Consider the following 21,947-nt stretch of genomic DNA (forward strand, 5'->3'; position numbering starts at 1 on the left):
ACTTAAGCAAACTCAGAAAATCCTTAGAAACCTCAGTAACACTGTTGGGGCTGGTTTAATGTTGTTCTCCTTTACTGCAAGAATAATATAGGACATCACTGTTCTGCTATAGTAAGGCTCGTACCTTAAATTTTCTACTCGTGTCGTTAACACTATTTACGCGAGTTGCGTACACTACTTTACCTACGACAGTGTTTTAATTACTAAAAATCACTACTTATAACTTCTAAGAGAGGTTATGTTTTCGTTTATAACCTCCCATTGCCACTGACAGTGATGCAACGAATTATTGAACCAAACGCTAATTTCACCAATCATTAACAATTAAATTGGTAAACAGCTGATTAGTTGAAGTTCGAATCATTACAATTTTACTTCTTCTCTCTCAATCCTTGAACCTCATTGGTCCGTTACCCGTGTTGTTATGAGTAAAACTATGCTGTTAAGAAGTAAACAATGCCGTTATGAGATACTTTTCAATTCTAAGAACTGTATTGAAACGACAACTTTAAAAAAACTGTCGTAAGTAAAATAGTTTTGACTTTCGACATTTATTTCGTTATAAATCGTTTATTTAACTGTACTGTTTTCAAATTCTTTTGGAAAACGTGGTTTTAGAGCAAGCACAATATGGGATGTAACTATTTGGCGAAATAATGTTCATAAAATATCAATATTTTCTTTAAACGAATCTTTTATTTACTTGAATATTTTAAATTTCTGTTTTGAAACTGGTTTAATGTTAACCTAATTTGCTGCAAGTATATTTGGAGGATAATTGAGACGAAACATTCCAACTTTAGAATCTTTCTGTACTCAATTCAATTCTACATTAAATGAGTCATCTTATTAAAAGTGTTTCAAAGAAACGCTTTGTGAAAATTCTCTAAGATCAATTCATACATTTCTATAGGTGGCCTTTGATTGGGAATTCTACTATGGTAAATATCGAGAAAGTATTGTCCAGTAACCCAATAGAACTATAAACAATGTTGCATTCAAACAAATACAGTTTTAAAAGAGATTATAAAAAAAAATAAAAATAAAGAAATTCGTTCTACGCTTATTATGGATAAAAATGATCACGTTTACTAAAAGTATCTGATATATTGAAAGGCAAACATGTTTCTTGAAAACCTTTTTCTCAGCTCCTGTGCATCGCAGGGAAAATCTATGCATACTGTTATAAATATATTTCCCTCCATATGTGCAGAATCCCCTAATAAATTTAAATAGGCTCAAAATAAGCACAACAAATTCATTAAAAATACTAACATGGAACTTATGTGTTGCCATGCTGGTGATAAAACAACAACGAAATATAAACAGAAAATCAAACGGAATAAATTACAATCGCATGTTTTATTTACAGCGTGGGGTGAAAATAGAGAAGTCTGTACATAACATATTTTTGGTCGAGTTTATGAACACTATAAGACCTCTAGTTAGTTTTAATTCCTATAAACAATAACTTGTCCCCTAGTTATATAACAAAACAGTAAAGGGCAAATCATGAAATCAACCCTAAAATATAGAAACAAATTTTCGTCGACACCGACGATCAGTGTCACCGGACATGAAATAGACAAAATGTACAATGACATTAGAGATCTGCTTGTATTGGTTAGTCTATGGTACGGTATTTATTTGTCAAAATCCACATGAATTTGAAAATGTATTTAATATGCTGATGCTATGTACTTTTGTATTTGGACTTTTCAGAACTGTTCAAATCGATATCACTCAAAAACCCTTTCAGGATACAAGACTGCCCCCAGTAAAATACCCCCGACCCAAGCATACGTCATGTTGACGTCAGAGATTGAGGGGACGTTTTCCAGTTACGTACACTCAAGTTTCGCTGTGAAATTAAATTTAACACATAGCATTACATTTTACTAGGGGGTAGTATTCCAGTCGTGGACATTGGCTAGTTTGTAGATTTCGCGACTTCACGTCTCACCTGGGGGGTAGTATTCCGCATCCCCCCTTTCAATACAACATTTTTCGACCACCCCCTTTTTATTGTAACAATATTGTCAAACGTCATAGAAGCAGACAATGTCCACACCAAATATGTTCAAACCATTCACCATGAAACGATCATGGCAATCGCCTAGTGATTCCTTGAGGTTCGATTTCAAATTTTCCTCATCCTCACAGCATCTTTTATTTCTCATCAGCAGGTAACATTCCCACATCTTTCTACAGCAGGTAAGTAACATTCGCTTGTCCCGTTACGCGCCACGACTCTGATAGCAGCGGAGTACGAAAGGTAAACCGAGTTCATTGGCCTCTGTGACGTCACTGGAACAAGGTTAGATGAAAGTAGTCCGTCGTGACGTAGCCTCGACCGTGGCCGCTGGAAGTACAAGGAGAAGTACAAGTAGGGGAGGTAAGTAGGGGAAGGCAAGGTGGAGAATACTCCAACACTTTTACCAGAGTTCAACTTACTTGGAACTTTCGTCAGCTGATCGCTTCCTGGGTAGACAAAAATGTCTATGGTAGTAATAAATTAATGTTGTGGGAAGAGTCAAAAATCTATCGAGAATCGATTTCTGGTATTATAAAAAAGTTTATGGATCTATAACTAAAAGAAATAATATAACAAAATCTAAATATAAAGCCAAAAGTACCCATGAACTTTTGAGAAAACTACAATTCACACCCCCATAAACCATATACTTAAAATGTTCGTCATGACGAGAAACCTTGCGCAAAATTATCCATTATTTCATAAGTTGCCCTATAAGGTCGTAATTGCTTTCCAAAGGGAACTTTCCATTTACCTAATGTTAAAAATACCTCAGCTGTTATTATTTGTTTGTATTCTGCTTTGTTTATTTCATCTTAATCAATAGTTTTACTAATACTAATGTAGTAAAATGGGGTGGAGCCCGTGGGTAACAGCTAGTTTGCTTTAATTGTGATATAACTAATTGAATTCATCTGAAAGTTAAGAAAATAAACCTCATTGAAAGGTATATGATCAATCAATTTCTTTATTAAACTATGTAAAATTTGTCAACATTAATGAGATTTGTTTTAATTGATCTAATAATGTTATAGCAATCAGGAGTTGTTTCGAGATATAAACAAATCGATTGCCTTAACGTTGTAGGAAATCCGATTTCGATCGATTAAATTTTGGTTTACGATTTTGGTTTGTGTAAAGTTTGTAAAAAACATTTCTATCAATGCAAAACATGCATAACTAGATAAAAAATTTACTTAAGTCAATGTTGACGGCATTAGTAAGTAATTGTACACATAACCTTTTTTGAGTTTTTTTACATTAGTATAAAGAATTACATTGACTTTTTATTGTCTAAAAATGTGGACATATCATGTTAAAACACATAGACTATTTAAAACTGAAACGAATTAACCTAAACAAATTACATTGAATAAATAATTACAAAGGATTCTATCAACGCCAAAAAAAGTATCACTAGATAAAAAATGGACTTTCGTCCAAAATAATTTGACCTCATAAACCCTAAAGTTTAAAAAAACTAATATGTCTAAATGTTTTAAAACAATTACTTAATTGTTATGTTATATCAACTCCGAGATTTTTTTAAATTGCCTTTTTAAAATGTTTTTATTAGCTCGCTTTCTTGTCCGGTACAGATTTTGCAATCAATTTTATACTAAGTTCCCGATGAGCTAGAGACTTGAAACTTGAAACAGCTCACAAATGGATGACAATGCAATATTATATCATTTTATTTTCATAGTTCCCTTGGGCTACGCCCCATGGGCTTCCATATTTTCCATGTTTACATTTTGAAAAAATGTAAATATATAAATTAATTTAAGTCAGCTGTAAATAGGCCTACTTAAATTTGACAGTTCTAAGAGCAGAGGTACAGGTTATGCTCACAAGAGATTTCTTTATACAAACATACATTTCAAAATAATGATAAACAATCTGATTGCACCTATAAAGATGTTTGTTAATAATGTAATTTGTTTTTTATTTAGTATTCTATAACGTAAACAAAAAATTAAATAGATTGATATATTTATGGTTAGTAGGTAGGCCATACATTCAATCTAATACATAATTATTTAAAAAGAAACTCAAATAAACCTTAGATTTCCCACATGCCTCTGTCTTAATCTGATATAGATGCTTGAAATAGATTTAACATCCACACATATTAAAAACTAAAAAGTAGAAAATAATTTATAAATAAAAAACTTTTTTTAACAAAATGTTTTAAATGTTTTTAAATGCACACTAAAAAGTAGAAAATAATTTATAAATATGCGGAGAGTATAAATACTTGTAAGATTTAAAACGAAAAACGTCGGGTGCTTGCAATAGATAGTTTACAATTAACTTCACCTATTGAACTAATGTATTATTATCAATTGCATGCACCCAAAGTTTTTAGTTTTAAATCTTCCAAATAGTTATACTCTTCACATATTTATAAATTATTTTCTACTTTTCAGAGCGTTTGAAAACGTGTTGTTTTAAAACAGTTTTTTTTATTTATAAATTATTTTAAATTGTAGACAGTCTAAGAAAAAAGAAAACTGGACAAAATATTTTCAGAAGCGTAAAAGAACGACATAATGTGAAATTACGAATATGAACCATGTATGTTTACAGTACGTTCAGTGTAACTATAGTTTTGAATTTCAATGATAATGCTAAAATCCGATACGTACTATAATCACTTGTAAATCGCTCGATTATGAAAGTGGCTGATTGATCATGCAACACCACAGGAGTCAACGTACTGATAATGGCAGTTTATGGTTTCAATGATCTTTAACACCTCATGATACAGTTACCACTTGCGGAGAGTCAATTTTCGACCATCATCACAATTTATAAAATGTGTTTTGCTTACCTTGTTACTAAGCGGTGTAAGTATCTATTTACAATCCTAAATAAATGTGAAGTACTTGTAATGTATTGCTTTTCATACGTGATTTTATAAATAGCAATAAATCATCCTATGTCGACTCCTATTTCTATTTGGTGGCATTTAGTTATCTAACTAATAACGTTATTATATACCGTAGGCCTACAATAGTTATTGTTAGGTTAGTATACCTATACACTAGTATATAGCGAGGAGCGAGCTGGTCTAGTGGTTAGACCGCGGGACTTATGCCCCTGAAGTCCCGGGTTCACATCCCGCCAAACCACAAATGGATTTTATCTAAGTTATAATGCCACATGTTTTAGGTCTAGTCAGAAATAAATGAAAAACGATCTCGAACTAGTACCTAGCTTCCTAGTACAGTATAAAACAACTTTTCCTATGACTTGTTGTTCATCATAAGTCACATTACTGGACTAATACCGCAGAAGAGATTTACGAAGACAAGGTAATTTTACAATAATATCTTATTGGCACGTGTAAAGCCCCGTAACAAATAAGAAAATTACACACATATTTACCATTAAACCAATAATCAAAGGTGACAGCTGAAAAAAGACTTTGCAGTATTTTTAAGTATTTTCATAACCCACTAATAATTTAATAGAACATAATCCTTTATGGATTAATCATCCTCATGGATAAGCTGGAGAAGAGGATGGTTATGTCTGATTAGTTTAATAGAATGGAGTACTAACCATATAAAATATAAAGTTATATATTTACCATTACAATACACCAAATATTAAAAGGTAAAGCTACATGAAGATTTCCCAATACAATGTGAATTTTACACAGCACAATGTATTGTACTTCAAATCGTCGTCACAATAACGATATACTGTTGTAGATTAAACATATTTCCTTATACTAGAGATTTATGACTCTTGTTTTTTATTGGGTTACTTATACGGAATTTTGTTTATTAATAGTCCAGTTATTGGTTGTTATCGAAGCAATTTATAGAGGTGTCCCGTAGGTAAACAGCTAAACTCCGAGAAATGGTTCTATGGGTTAAAATAAAGAGAAAATCAAGAATAACATTATTTACAAAATCGCTTCCTTAACCAGACATTCGTTATTTTGTTTGTTCACATTACATTTTTATCTATACAGTTTTTCAACCGATCATTAGAATATATATTGAAATGTATGTTTAGATAGAAAAGACCCATATTATACAAAATCACCTTGATTCATCTTAAGATTTTAACATGGTGGCTATTATAATTGTTTAAACTTAAATTACAAAATAATGGCTGGTTTTATAAAAAAATTTATAAACACTTATATTTAGCATTTTTAATTCCCTATCAAACAATGCCAAGTTCAAAAAAATCAAATAATAAATGGCTAAAATATTACGAGTTTTAGTTGTAAAATGGGGCAAACCTGACTAGCTTAGCCTTTCTCTACCCCATTTCACAACTAAAAATCGTAGTATTTAAGCTATTTCTCATTCGAACTTTTTTAACTAGTTATCGTTTAATAGGTATTAAAAAATGCTAAATAAAAGTGTTCAAGATGTTTTTTTTTCATAAAATCAGCCATTTTTTGTTATTTTAGTTTACAAAATTAAAATGGCATTAAGATGATTTCTTTTCTAACATGTGTCTCTTTTATCTTAATATACAAACCAAGTTTCATAATTGTCGGATAAAAATGTTGATGTGAAAAAAATGACGGTTATCTGGTTAACGAAAACATTTTGGAACAAATGTTATTCTGAATTTTCTCTTTATTTTGGCCCATAGAACCTTCCTGGAGTTCGGTGAAGAGTGAAAAAGACTTTACATTTTAACATGTCAAGAATTTTCAACCAAAACTACCCAAATTTAATGCTGATTATCAAATATAACCACATGTTTAACCAACAACGCAATTCGGTCCGTGGGCTCAATTTTTGGAGGGAGCGAGCAGCGACCTCAACGCGCGGGATGACTGAAGGCGGCTAAAATCTGATCAATTATGTCTCCTCCGAGGAGTCGCTGGGGTCAGTCTTGTCAGGGTCGTCTTTGTTGTTCTATAATTAACGACGGGTAAGTGAAGATCAGTATCGTCAAATGTTGTGTCTACTTGATCGTTTGATTTTATTTTTGATCTGGCACAATCAATCGCATTGTTGAGAGTTGTATGCATGCGTCTTAAATTTAGAGTGATGATTTTTATTGATGAATAAAGATTATATTGAGTGTATTTTAGTCTGAACAATTCACATCTTACAATCTCGAAATAACTTTTAAATAAAGTATTAATAAAATATTAATTATTCCAATTAAATAGTCTTTCTCGTTTACGTCATGGAGAAAAGGCTGGACACACAAACACGCTTCTTATACTAGAAACTATTGTGCAAAATAGTAAACAACTATTTTTCTTTCATCCTTTTCAATTCTCTAACCACTTTTGAATTTGATCCATCAACAAATGTTTAATATAAGTTTAGATAGTATATTGCGCAGAGTGGAGGTTTAGAAGTTTGACTGATCCAAACATGGAAGAGAGAGATAGTAATTAATGGCAATAATATTGCGATGGCAGATAGTTAATGCATTCGTTGACACTCATATGATATGAAAAACGGCGAATCAGAGGTTTGGGAAATCTTTAATTACTCATCGAGTGTGTATGGCATTAGTATTGAAGGGGATTACACATTAATACAGTTTTTATATGTCTTATATTTGCTTTAAAACACTAAAACTAAATAATCAAACATCTAAACCAAACGAAAAATATTTTTATTTAACTGTTTGAACAGCATTTATAGCTACCCTAAAGATAAAGATTGATTTATAAAATTAGTTTAGTACGTTTGCTAGTGAATGAGTACGAATATATTTAGTAAAAACAGTAATATTCAGAGTTAAAACCATCCGGATTTTTATAGCAAACGTATAAATCCGCAATTGATTGATTTTGACAGTAATTAATTGCTACCACGTAAACATTCAATTGTTGGGTGCACATTAATTACCAATTGTTTCCTTTTTATAATGTTTTTTATAATGCGATTGCGAATGTATCTAATAACGATAAGAGACTAGTTAAATTAGACCTATATAAATGGATATTGAAAATAGCAATGGCAAATAGCAAATGGTGGTTTGTAGCAATGAGTTGAAATCCTACGAACAGATTTTGCAATACAAATAAATTACTTATTGAATTTCTCAAGGAGTAATGTATCACGTACTCTTCATATACAGTGGTACTGTTCTTTTATATTCATAATTTCCATAGCCAAACACAAATGATTGCTGATTTTTGACTCTCTGTTATTCCTAGTAAATCACTTTGAAGAACTGCTGACCTAGTAGCTCTTTATAATCCGGGCTTTAATTCTTTAAGACTGTATAATAGGTTTTTATTCATTGGATGAAGTTCGTTAAGCAAGATTCAAATTTTAAACATATTGCCTATGATGGATCGATAATTTAAAATGTGTTGAAGTCCTCTACACAAGCTAAGATATAAAAAACCTGAAAATTGAAACCCCAATGAAACAGGTAACACAATGAAAAATCGAATAAACCATTCCCATTGTATCACTTTCAGTTACTTTGTTTCTTATTCATAACCGAAACACCCCCATTATTCCCACAATCCCCTAACAAAAGGGCCGCCCCTGGGAAATGGCGGGGGCGTAACTCGAATTCAACCCCTGGTGGGGGTATCAGGTACCTACAGTCTACAGATTCACTGAAGGAAGAGTCTTCAGGTCGTTGACCGAGGCTGTACCGTTGTCTTGGACTGCCTGAGTGGCAGCGCCACCGTCGACCTAGGCTGCCGAAGGAACTCCTCATCACTTCTCCTTAGTTCTGGTAGGACTGTCGTGTAGACAAGAGTCACGGAGTGTTGTGCATAAGGAACTACCCTCTAGACTACCTGTGCAGTGTTTGGTTATGACTTGTGGATTTTACGGTGTTGTGCTGGGGGTGGCCCCGAAGATGTGTGTTTGTGAATAAATTGGATTTTTGTGGTGAGTTTAAAAAAAATTTTATTTGGTTGGGGTAAAAGGATATTTGTTTGATGGTAGATATTGAGTTGACAACCAAACGTTTAAACATTTGTTTTGTGGGACCTTTTTAATTTTGTTGCGAGGGGTGGATATAAGTGTTTTAGATAGTTTTGTAGGGGCTTATTGGTTATCATTTACACTGGCAATTTTCCTCTGAGCCAACATGTTTCACGTAATATTGCCAAAGTTTAATTTAACTTAAATATTATTTATCTAATTTGACCAAACTAAGATTTTTTTATGAAAACCAGTTTTCAATACGCTGTGCACCGTATAATTTAATTAAATTATACAGCAGCTAGGAATTATGTAATGTCACATGGTTACATCGAAAGACACGAGAAGGGCTTAGCTGTCACTGCTGGATTTATTCTATCGTTGAAGGCAACCCGGCACTAGCACTCCGTGAGGAGTGGAGTATTAACTAATTATTCATGATATTCTCAACATAACAGTACACTATACTTGAAACAGGTTTTTTTTTTAAATTAATCACAATATGGTCCGAAACAAATAACTTAGTAAAGTAAAAATCAGCATGTATTTAATTTATGTCGAACGGAAAGTAATAAATCCTTTGTCTAATTGACAAAACGCCATCAAATAGTGAACATTGCAAAATGATTTTGTGACCTGCATCAAATTGAACAATATTTTAATTGCAGAAAGTAAATTATAACTCCAGTTGCAGGTTTTGCTAATATATAAGCAGCAAACTTCTGTTTGTCCATTTATCTAAGACCAAAAATGCAATGAGCTAACCTATGCAAGAAGTAGGCTAGAATGAAATACACTTGTTACATCTACTTGTCATTAGACTGTACGTAAAGGTATTTTCAAAGTCGCGAAACCCACAGCTGAGGCGCGGTCGCAGGTCCCGCGAGTTCAGGGGCCTCAAATGATGCGGAAGGACATACGACCTTGGTGTCCTTCGTCCGGTCAAGGTCACATTCTTATCGTCCTGCGAGTCCTGTGTAGGAAGACTGCGGGGTTTCCTTGCTAAGTTTGAGTGTATGTAGTTGCCAAATGAGGTTTATTAAATGTTGCCTTGATTCGTGCTGAAAAAAATCAAAGATTATTGATCACCCATTTCAACAGATTTGTTATTGATAAAACGTAAGGTCATAAATCTTTCCTTTGTGAGAAAATAACAAAACGCAATAGGAATTTTATTCTTCAACAGTCTTACGATTACAATAATGATTAGCTTAATGTCTAAAATGTGAACGGTTGGTATGCTAATCAAACTGCACAACCAAGTGTTCGATTAAATTTATGATTTTATTTAACCAATTGGGTAATTTATTAATTAATCATTGGCAAACAGGCTCTTGTCTCTACAATTAACGCTTGTTATGCATTGGTTCGTAAAATCTTTTATTTATTTTATATAGCAATTGAATTACTGTACGTTTATGATGTGTCAAAATGTGCTTAATAGGTACTGTAAATAGTTTTATCATACTAGGCAAATATAACAACTCGTACTTGTTTTTTTTTTTTTTTTTTTTTTTGAAAGACGATAAAATCTAGTCTTTGTACCTTCCTACATTCCCTTAACTTTTGTGACTAATTTAGGTTACGAAAAATATATTTTATACTCCTATCATCTTCCCTAACATGCGAAATTGCATAACCTCAGCTTTGGGCCAACCCGTGTTACTTCTTGTACTTTCGACGGATGGAAAGTGTGAGCCAAAATGGGAATGTTAACGAACGAGGTGGAAGGAGAGTAAAGTGGACTTCGAGGAAGGAGGTGGGAGGGATAGAGGAAGGAGGAGAGGCGGAAGAATGACCGGACAGTGAGAGTCGGGAGGTCAATGGCCAGGTCGCGATTTCGGGTGCGATGGCATCCACGACCTCCAGGTAATGGCAAACCTCAAAGGTTTCAATTTAGATTTTATAAATTTTGCATGTTGAATACGTTCATTCAAGTTGGTAGGTGTTTATGTATAGCCACAGTAAAATTATTTTGATCTCCTTACAGCTATTTTTGTATAGTTTGAGCGTTTATCAAACGTAATTTAGGGGGAAAATACTTTGACCTTTACGCTATTAAGATGTGTTCACCAACATCTTACTTGGTGGCAATTTTCAACTTGATGGGATGTAACGTATAAAACAATATCAGTGCTTTGTGAATTTGTTAGGCATGTCATAGTGTTATACTGTATTTGATTTTGTGTTGTTTCACAAAATTCCAATAAATTGTATATTCCAAATTTTAAGGAATTGTATCGGGTAGTGAATTTAAAATTCGGAATGCAAACAATTGCTATACAGTATTATAAGTGCCCTATTACAAATGACGTGCTGTTTTTTGTTTACGGTTTTGCGAAAATATGAGTTTTGAAAATTACACGTTTAAAAAGTTAACGTTACAAGTTTTACTCTCAGATGCTCATGAGGCAAATTTTCTTCTATTCTAGTGAAGAATTTCAACAATCCAAGTCTAGTTTATTGTGTGCCTAGCCTGTTCAGCTAATGATCTTGAAACGATTTTCGTCGACTCGTTGCGCAACGCTGCCACCTCAAGGTCGATGTCCGACCTTGGCCATCGCCGAATCTTCAGATTGCGTTTTGAAGTTGCACACTTCGGCGAACGACCTCGGTTCGCATGATGCCCGCTCATTTGAGCCGAGGCCGCGAACCGAGGTACAGTACGAGCCTGCTGAGGTCAGTCACTCCGACGTCGCGTCGACTGCATTACCGACGCAATTTGCCCTTCGCTTGGAAACCTGTTCGTAATGACAAATTATGGGCACCTTGTCGGCTTTTTACGCGGTAAATGAGTCAATTTTCTTATTTTTGTCAAGCCAAGTGATTGCTCTCTACTCCGAACCGAGGTTTGAGGTATTTTCAAAACAGAACTATTGAAATGGACCTGTTGGTAAATGGGAAGTTGTTAGGCTCATGTGTTTAACGTTCCAGAGTTTTGAGATGTTTTCGTTTTCAAAACAGCGGAAGAATTGAAATGGGTCGAAAGTTGGTACAGTATGATCGCATTTTGTACGTTTGAAGAGTGGCAAGAGGAGAGTGAACTTTGCACCCCGTCGCGTTTCAAAATAAAGACAAGTGTTCCATAGGGCGTTCCTCGCATGAAAGTTGTTACGATTTTCGTTCCTCAAGATTTTCCGTACGGGAAAATAATTAGACCTAGTCATGATTCTTAGAAGTCCACATCGGTTGGGAGGTCATTAATCTTGTACTTCCGAAAATCGAAGGTGAAAGCTGTGACGATATAAATACCCAGATGCATCGTCACCATTTCGGAGTTAACACTTGGTCGTCACTTGGGCGCCGAATCTATTCTGGCTGGAGTGAAAGGTTTGTTGTCATTGGTCAACGACCCCCTAATCTCGTCCACAGCTTTCTCTTCTGATATTTGTGTTATTGTTGCCACTTATGCGATCTCAAACAAATAGGAACACAAGGCTCAGTTACCTGTCTTGTATAACTTCCGATGTTTAAAACATTTTGTTATGGCGGTTTACGTGAGGGAGAATTTGGTTTGGAAATTTAAATTGTTACAGGCTAATAGTTTTTGACGTTGTTGCGTTGTTGATTGTTGCGTGGTCAGGTTACGTGAATGCAGGTTAACAAATCAGCTTATGTGAATCTGTAAGTGATTATTGATGATGAATAGTTTTGCTTGTTGAAAGTAAAATATGGTGATGTGATTATCATCGAAGCTGCTATACGAATTCAGTTTATCAATTTATCGACTCTGCATCTAGACGACGTGCAAGTCGTTATTCGGCTGAATCCCACAGATGATCTAAAGAGCATACATTATTTAGTATGTGGTTAAATCATTTTTCTGTCCAGAATATTAGCTTTTCGCAAACATTTACCTTATTTTGTCGATATAACACGTCATTCAAGTAAAGGTAGATTAACTACCTATATACTGTACTGTATTAATATTGTCAATTCATATAATAGTTGATTTATTACATAATTTTACTTTTACAGCTCTGATTGGCATACTTAACTGTTTTGTTAACTGTTTCGTCCATTATTCTGTGGTTATAATATCAAACAATTGCAGTTGGTACGTTTCATCCACTTTGCAACAACAATACGAGGTTCGCGTATCTGCCACCGCGCGGTCACGGCGCTGGTGTCGTCCTGTCGCATACTAACTATGCACTCCTGGACAGAAGACAAACCGGGAATGTTTTATTCAGGACTCATCCAGGATCCTAGTACGTGGAACAGTTCACTAGGGCCAGCCGGCACCTTGGTATGACGTTTCGTCAAATTTCTGAACAGACGACTCATTTATAGCTCCCAGTTGTATAAATGCTCAGCGGCGAACTGTGAATGTATGAGAAAGAGAATTTTAAAAATTGTGGAGCATTTTATTAAGACATATGGGGTAAACACTGTGAAATTGCCATTCATTCAAGTTCTATTACAATGTGGTCTGAAACTGACAATCTGTAAATTTTTAGGTAGACGAAACTAACGTTCTTAAGTTGGTTAAAAAGTTTAATTTAAACAGGTAAAACTTTTCAGACACCACTTGCATTAAGAGGATCGAAACTTGAGCGTTATTGAAGGTTTTCAATTGAACTTCTGTTGTGCAACATGTGTAACTTGGGTTGAACAATTGGTGGGGTTGTTTTCCGGAGAGGGTATGGAAAACTACATAAGTGTCTAGGGGGCCTTTGACCGGGAATTTTCGAATTTGAGTTGTAAAATTAAGAGTTTAAGTCATTTAGAGAAGTTTAAAAACGTTTTCCCTTAATAGTATCTGAATAAAAATCGTGCATTTAATATGATTTTTAAACCATGATTCCTTTTAATTGATTGAGGCCTACAGTAACAGTAGTACTGTAATACTGCAGTGTCTACAGTATTAGTTTTCGACGCGATGCCATCCTTCAAAGTGAGCTCCCGGAAAATCCTCTACATGAAAAATTGACTACAGTCACATACAAATAAATGTAACATTTGCATTAACGGTGGATAAAAGCGAAATCGCAGTATTTTGTTGCAATATGTTTTTGGTCGTATTGAGGGGTCACGCGTATATGACATTGGAAACATCGTTTCGTTATTTTTATCTCATTCGTTATTTTGCCATTTATTTCATGTGTGGTGAAAATCGGAAGCACAATATAAAAAACGGATCTTTGCCAGGGTTTAACCCCAGGTTTCTATTGAGTCGTTGTTCTCTTTGGATAGTCGCCAAAAGTGGGGAATGGAGTCGGGAAATATATACTTTAACTGCAACCACCATTGCTAGATGGTTTCTATGATAATCTTTCGTTCGCTTCCCGCCGAATTTGTGGTGACGCCGTTTTGGAAATGCAACGTATAGCGAATTCTGGTTGGTCTGTTCACATTTGCACACTTTGAAGGTGTCTTCGTACAATACACAATGCCCTATCTTTGAGAGTTGCGAGTATCCTAGAGTAATTTAATCGTGTGCTATAAATGGATGATCTTTTTTAAATGTTTGGTGAGAAGTTAAACGGTTAGTGACATAATCAAAATATTTCTATGAAAAATATAGAAAGTATTATAGTACAGTAGTTGTTTACTCTTATTTTGTCAACAAACTGAATTGCATTTCAATGATTGTCGATTTTTCTCCGTGATGAGAAAATAACATTTTTGCACAAAACACAATGCATTTACAAGTCCCACTTAATTAAACCGTGGTAGACTAAAAAATCACGGATTCCAAATAAATACTGGAAAAGGTAACGAACTGCATTTAAAACACATTTGAACCTTAATAATTTAAATTTATCTAAAACTCAACATTTTTACTCCCACCATTTCTTCTGATTTCTCCGGATTGAGAAAATAACGTTTCAAAAACACCATAAATTAAGAACTTTCTTCAGCCAAAAAACCGTTTGACGTAAAAAACCCGGTTGTAAATCTACTTTTACATAACCTCTTGTAATCCTGGGACAACGGTGCTCGGTTTTTTGTCTGGAAGGTCTTGTTGCGTAGGATGTTAAGCATGGGGGAGGACCTGCATAACGGGTCTGTCTCTGTCTCTCTCACTCTCTCACAACCTGCTATATCCCTCTCGCTCCCTCTAACGGGATCGGACTTTTTATTGTTATGTTAAAGGACGCCGCAGGTCTCGATATCCGCCCCCTGTTTTTTACTTTGACTCACCTTGTAGGGTCCCCTCCTCCACCAATTTAGATTCCAAAAGAAACATATGGTCGTCTGGGAGATGTTTTGTATTCCATTATGGATTCCGTAAGGTTGGATTTTGTAGAAAAATATTTAAGAGCATTTGGAGGTTGAGGAACGTTTAGATTTGAAATATTTCTAGATAAAAAAAAACTAGTTTCGACCCAATAATTTTGATACTGAAAATGTATAAGATTTTTTGTGATTAATATCGTATAGTTATTGTGAATTAAAAATATTTGGTAATTAAAGAACAAATTATTTTGAGTACTTAAAGTTTCATTCTAAATTAATAAACGCGAAAACTTATGTTTTTTTACTTTTTAATGGGATTTGGAAATTGCTGATCAGCAAATTGTAATTTAAAAATTCCAAAAATATTGTCTTAAATGAAGATTTAGTGCAAGGTACAGTAATTTGGGTATTTAAATTTCTAAAACTGTAATATTTTTAGAAATTGGCCAATAACAAACAGACACATTAGGTGGTTGAGAACTTTAGGTGACTCAAGAGCAGACTTTTTGAAGATTTTGAAGCGTTCTTTCTAAACTAAAACAATACTAAATTGGCAAAATTTCCTTGATTTTTAAAACCCGTCGTGAAGAATCATTCTACTAATTAAAATTATTCGTCGAGCTTCTCATAATTCAGCTTTCATAATTTTGGTTTTCATTAATCGAGAATATTGAGTGTTACTATAAAGCGTGCAATTGTCGATTTAAAAAATAAAAATACACCGTACTGTATTTTGACTTGATATTGAGTAATACAGTTGATTATAAAAATATTTATATTCATGACTAAACATTGTCATAGTAACTGTGAACTCACATTGATAAAAATTAGGCCAATAGTCGATCAAAGTTATCGTTATAGAAGCGATGTTTTTATAAGTTTCAAAACGGCGATAATTAAGAAGAAACTTCAATAGTTTACCCTAGTTAAGGGCCGTAAATTAGAACAAATTGCTGTCGTAAATGGGTCTTTATTGTTTACTACATCACCATTCATTTGCGTTTGTAACACTCATTCATTACACTCTATTGGTTTAATTGTTTAAACTTTGTTTTGTTCATGTTTTATTTCCAGCAAGTAGAAAAGCTTGATGGTTTGACTCTTGCTATGCAAATGTTTGTCGTATTTTAACTGATTTAGGTTTAGTATTGTTTGCATTTTGAATATTTGAATAGTTTGTCCATCGACAAAACGTACAAAATACGTAATACATACATAAATAAGTTGTATTACTCACTTTACAAAATAATTAGTTGGTGAACCCAAAGTACTGTTAATGTATTGTACTTCTACGACAATCCCTGGCGAATAAGTTTTCTAAATTTTTATTATTTGTTTCTATGTCACCACATGTGGAAATAGTCCGTATTAAAAAAAAAATAATAATAATATGAGCATTCATTAATTAAGTTAAGTTATTATCTAAAGTGTATAGCAAGTTTGTTTCTGTATAAAGGTCTATAAAAGTTAATTTCATGATTTTACTGCAGTGCTGTATTAGTGAAATCTACGGCCAACAAAAATGTAATGCGACGACAAATCATTTCCTAAATATGGAAAAAACGACGAAAGTAAATTTCTTTATTCAAAATTGCAACCTACAGCCAACAAAAATGTATGTCAATATACATATATATATGTTCCTGGCGATTTAAAAAATACCACTTCCTCACTCACAATTAATTCAAAACCACACCCCAAAAACATTACCAACCCCATTCACCTGTAAGAGACATGTTTTGGCACACTTACGATTTCGTTAACCCCTTTACCAAAGGAGGTTAAACTTACATAGCGTGGATCTATTTCTGTCTGGGCCACCCCCCCCCCCTCCAAAACTCTCGCTAGCGTTTGTACTCATGCGCGCTGTGATCGATACAGGGTGAGTGACCGAATTTGGCAAGCCGCCAAAGCGAGGTTGTCTACCCCAACGTGCAATTTTATTGTTATTGCCGCCATAAAATTTTATTGATTCGAAAGTGAATTTCGAAGGACGATTTTTTTGCGGCGCCGATGAAGTTGTAAAACCCTCCCCTTGCGAAATTCTGCAGCCCCTGGCCTAGGTCAACGATCGCTATGTTGAGGGTGCTCTTTGTGACTTCCACCCCGACAGCCCTTTGCTCACTTTCACCTCTGATTGACGGGTTGTAATTTGGGATTGCCAATAAAATACTTCAAAGGTTATTTGCCAAATAAAAACATTTTTTTGAATTTAAAAAAAAAATTCAATTGATTTATAGAGTTACTTATTTTAGTCTGTGTAGATTTTGCTAATTTAATTACTTTTTATTTTACGATAATGTATCAGGCCTAACTCTTTTATACGTGACCAATTTCAAATGATTACCTGATGACTTAATCGTTTTGTTGTTCTTTTATTATACTGTAATTGACTATTGTAAAAATGTTACGCAAATCAATATTACTGTAGTTACAAAGCTGTAATGCTGGTTTAAAACGTCTATTTGGCTAGAAAATGGTTCAGTCATAGATGAACAAATTATATTTAATTATATTAGTTAATCTACGTTTGAGGATGCATTTCTGGCAGGAATAATTTTAAATACACCCTACCGATGGATAACCAAAATTATTTGGCTCTTTAGATTGATTTCTGAAAATAAATGTTGAAACTATTTCCTAATTAGCTTAAAACATGCATATTATCACTACAATATCAAACTTGGAACAAATCAAAATACTAATTTAAAAAAATCTATAGTTTGGATTAAATATTAGTTTTTATAAATTAATAGACAATAAAAACTTATAGAATTTGATGTTAAATTATTTTCTTTATTAATGGATTAATTTTCTTAAAAAAGAGAATTTTATAAAATAACTCTCTGTTGTACAAAACATATTTAATTGCTACTACACCCAAGATTCAAAACCAATGCACTCGATGGGCGACATAATCGATTAGAACCCCTGGACAATAATTATTTTCATAATTAAGTTTAAAAGAATTTGTTAAATTGCAATTAAGTGTGAAAATTTTTTTCAGAAACATTGCTGTTACCTATTTGAAGAACCTAACTTTTTTGACTGGAAATTTAAAAAAAAAGAGTTCTTTAAGCACTATGTTTTTTGCAATTACGAATATAACATCTACAAAAGTATAAAAAGAATGTTTCCAGAAATATTAAATCTGACCAAAATGACAACCGTAACTTTAACAAGAAACGATAAAATCAGCTGCAAAAACACATCTCGTAAGAAAATGCAATTACATTAAACGAGAGAAAAGACAATACATTGTTGGGGATTCTGGGGGTTAAAAGTCAAAACGATAAGTCTTTCGTCTGTCAGGGACATGTTTACGTTTAGGTGAGATAACGTTGTAAACGAGGGGTGTTTACCCCTCTACAGTCCGTCGGGGGGGGGGGGGGGGGGGGGGGGTCAAAAACTGGCGTCTAGACTACGCTATCGACTCTACCCCTTCCACTCCCGCCGGACTGGCTGATTTTGCCGCCGTTTTTGAAATGCGCTGACAGCGTCTGAGGGGCTGATGAGGTTTTCGGCCTTGTCTAAAAATCGTCTGGATTTGATTTGTCAAGTACAGTTTGACAGCATTTGGGGCTAAAACAACTAGGGGTTGTAGTTACAATGGGGAGGAGTACCTATACCTAATTTGGTAAAGTGTTTATTTATTTATGTATTTATTTTTTTACATTATTTAGGCTAGTTGAATAAATTGAATTAAAAAATAAAATTTTGTATTTTAGAAGTTCTATTAAATGTATCATGATATGTGACGTTTTCCTAATTACATATGTAAATTGTTTTAATAAAAATAAATTACCCTTTGTCTTATTAATTTTCGACATTAGAATAAGGATTAAATTAAGTGTAAGGTATGTGGATAGAGGGGGTTTTCGTATTTTTCAACAAACCGTATTCAATAATGTGTACTTTTGGTTGTTTGAATATGCAGTATTATTCTTGTAATCAGTATTGTAGTTTTATGTGAATTAAATCAAAATATTTGTAGGCCTATAACAACATGACAACAATTTTATGAGGTAATAAGTAGTAGGGAGATTTAAAACAATTATACGCTACAGTATACGAATCAAACACAGTCTGGCCCTATAGAATAGAGTTAACCGGAATATCCTATGATCAAATTCTGTTTTTATTGATCTTTGGCAAGAACAATAAGACAAGTATTTGATTATTGCTATATCTTAAATGGGCACGTATTTGACATGAGGAAATCCAAGAGTCTACGGGATTGTATTGTCATTGACTATAAAATAGTTTATAGTCAATAACATCACTATTGCAAAACAGAAAATTTGCCCGGAGTTTATGGAATTATTCACTCGGTACGAGATAAAGTAAACGAAACTTCAAAAGTAGTTTTCAAACTTGCCGCAAACCGCGCAGGAACTTCGTTTCAGTCAGTGAACTCCTGTTTACCCCAAGCAGTTAAGTTGAGACTTATTGGGCTATAAAAATAAAATGCGAGATTCACCGACAAATATAAAAACTAGTAAAATGTTTATCGCAGCCAACAATAGCAGTGACTGAGTGTCGTGGCGAGATTAATGGCGTCATTTGTCAAAGGTTGTTCTCTAATTTGTCGATTGAAATTGATGGAATCGCAAGTTTGACGTTAAATGACAGTCCTATTAACTCGATTTAATTTTTTTAAGATATTTATGAATTTATGGAATTTTTGTTTAAACAAATAAATATAAAAAAGTATTAATAAGATTTTGATATTTTAAAATTTAGATTTTTGTCGAAAAGAGTAGTTTTAAAATATTATCAATGTATACCTGTGGAAATTTCATCAATGCAAGAACGCCAAATACAGTTAAAAGTAAAGCTTGTGTAAATTACACTTTTTTATTTTTGAGCAAAAAAGCTTGGTTAATTTTTAACTTGTTAATGGAGAAATATTATTACCAATGTTTTAGCTCATTCAAATTAGGCCTAACGGCAATTAACGGTGCCCCTCTAATGATTTTCGCTCGGAGGGGCCCCGCTACGCAGTAGGCCTAGACGCAGCGATGCCTCCTCACCGCGGTCAATGACCTCGCGGCCTAAATGCGCTGCCCGGACCTGTAGTCTCTCATTGCCACGGCCATCTTGATGTACACCGTAGGACAGCTAGGACTCCGTAAATATAATTCCTGTAAATATTGATTTCAATTTACAAAGGGTATAATGTATTTTACGCGATGAATGGTAAAATGGTATAAAGGTAGGAGCTTGAAGGATAGACAGAAAAGGACCGCTTGATTCCGCGATACATTTGGAGCACAGTGGAGTTATTCCAGAAAGAAAATTAATTATACAAAAATGCTTTAGTTCCTCTGTAAAAAAATGGGTGTGTTGTAGGCTAACTTTACACTAATCAAAAGCACAAATAATAGTGCATCTTTACATGGCGATAAATAACAATGCTAGACTATTATTTTTAGTCAGCCACAGAGGCGTAACTAGGATTACCCCATGAGGGGGTGGGCGGGGGGTCTGGGTAGAAAAAAATTGAACTATTAAAAACCTTTTTTAAGGTCAAAGGGGTTCAAATCCCTAACCCCCCAGGATATGCCACTGGTCAGCTACCCTTCTCTTTCGTTGTAGTAAGAATCAAAAAACTGTAAATGCTCTTATAAGAAAGATTAGAACATTTTTTGCCGTTTCATAACTGGATCCAGACACCCTTGATCATCAAACCAGCAGGTCCTGGCTAAACCAAAATCTGCAGATCAGTCAGTAACGAAGCTACCGCGTCATACATTCAACTCTTGTCCTAATACGCAAACTGAAGTTTTGGAGTGCAGGTGCCAAATACTGTAACATCGAATCTACAATACCACTACTCAAGAAAGTCATCATTACATCTCTGTATCTCAAACATCTCCAAATGTATTTGTGATCGCATCATAAACCCAACATTGGCAAATCTTGGTTTTCCATCGGCATTAGCATTCAAGGAGGTGCTAGGGATAACTTTCGTCTGCCTCTCCCCCTCCCTACGACAGGTGACTAGGAAGGAAGTGCTACGTCTAAGCAAGGTCGGGGCAACGACCGGCCCACTAACGGTACCGCTGCCCCACATGCGCCATTGTTGTATAACCCCCAGAGGGGCAACAATGTCCCCCCCTCGCAACAATGTCCCCCCCTCGCATCAATGTCATCCATTGTTGCCTTACGTGTACTTTGCAAAGCTAAGTTTGATTTTCAAGCTTTCTAATTTCCTGTTTGGCTAGGTTAATTAGATTTGGCTTTCAAGGCTGATAGCAAATTGAGTTTTAGTAGGCTAAATGGAAAATTATTGGCCTTTGAAGTTTAGGTAGTAGCTTTGTTAGTAAATAAGCTCAGCTATATCTTTAAAGATTCCTTATCAAGGACATCTATTTCCAGTCATAATAAAGTTACAAGATTTTCTTAGCAATTGGCAATTGATCGTTATACATGTTATGACGATGTAGGCCTACATCAATTACATGAAAGAATACCATATATGAATATAAAAAATGCATTGAGCATAATTTTGATAATTCTATGATATTGCTTGAATTCATTGAACTTATGACCTAAATACTTGATTGACTTGAGGACATTTTATTTTTAAATTTTCATCCACATGCAGGACTGAAGTAATTTATAACTTAGCCGTAATCGATACATTGATATTATTACTGACCTTAGTCAATGTCATAACTTTTGACCAGAATTGTAAAATTGTCGGTGTATAGTCTAAAATATAGTTTCAAAGAGCTATAAAATACTTATATCCAACCATCCATGCCAAAAAGTTTAACTATTGCAGTTTGCAATGCTTCTTCCGGATTTCAAAATTATTTTCGTCAAAATTATTGCTA

General features: G+C 34.1%; 1 protein-coding gene across 1 annotated transcript in view; it reads left to right on the forward strand.

Annotated features, from left to right (window-relative positions):
- The first annotated feature begins 8,783 nt into the window (after positions 1 to 8,783).
- The window catches only part of LOC128985832 (PR domain zinc finger protein 1-like), a 40,373-nt gene continuing 27,209 nt past the window's right edge, over positions 8,784 to 21,947 (forward strand). The window contains exon 1 of the mRNA XM_054405754.1: positions 8,784 to 8,886. The gene's annotated coding sequence lies outside the window, so the exon portion shown is untranslated. The remainder of the gene's footprint in view (positions 8,887 to 21,947) is intronic.

Source organism: Macrosteles quadrilineatus, unplaced genomic scaffold, assembly GCF_028750875.1.
Source record: "Macrosteles quadrilineatus isolate MER2022 unplaced genomic scaffold, UCM_ALF_1.0 Scaffold_2__2_contigs__length_208266976, whole genome shotgun sequence".
Classification (NCBI taxonomy): domain Eukaryota; kingdom Metazoa; phylum Arthropoda; class Insecta; order Hemiptera; family Cicadellidae; genus Macrosteles; species Macrosteles quadrilineatus.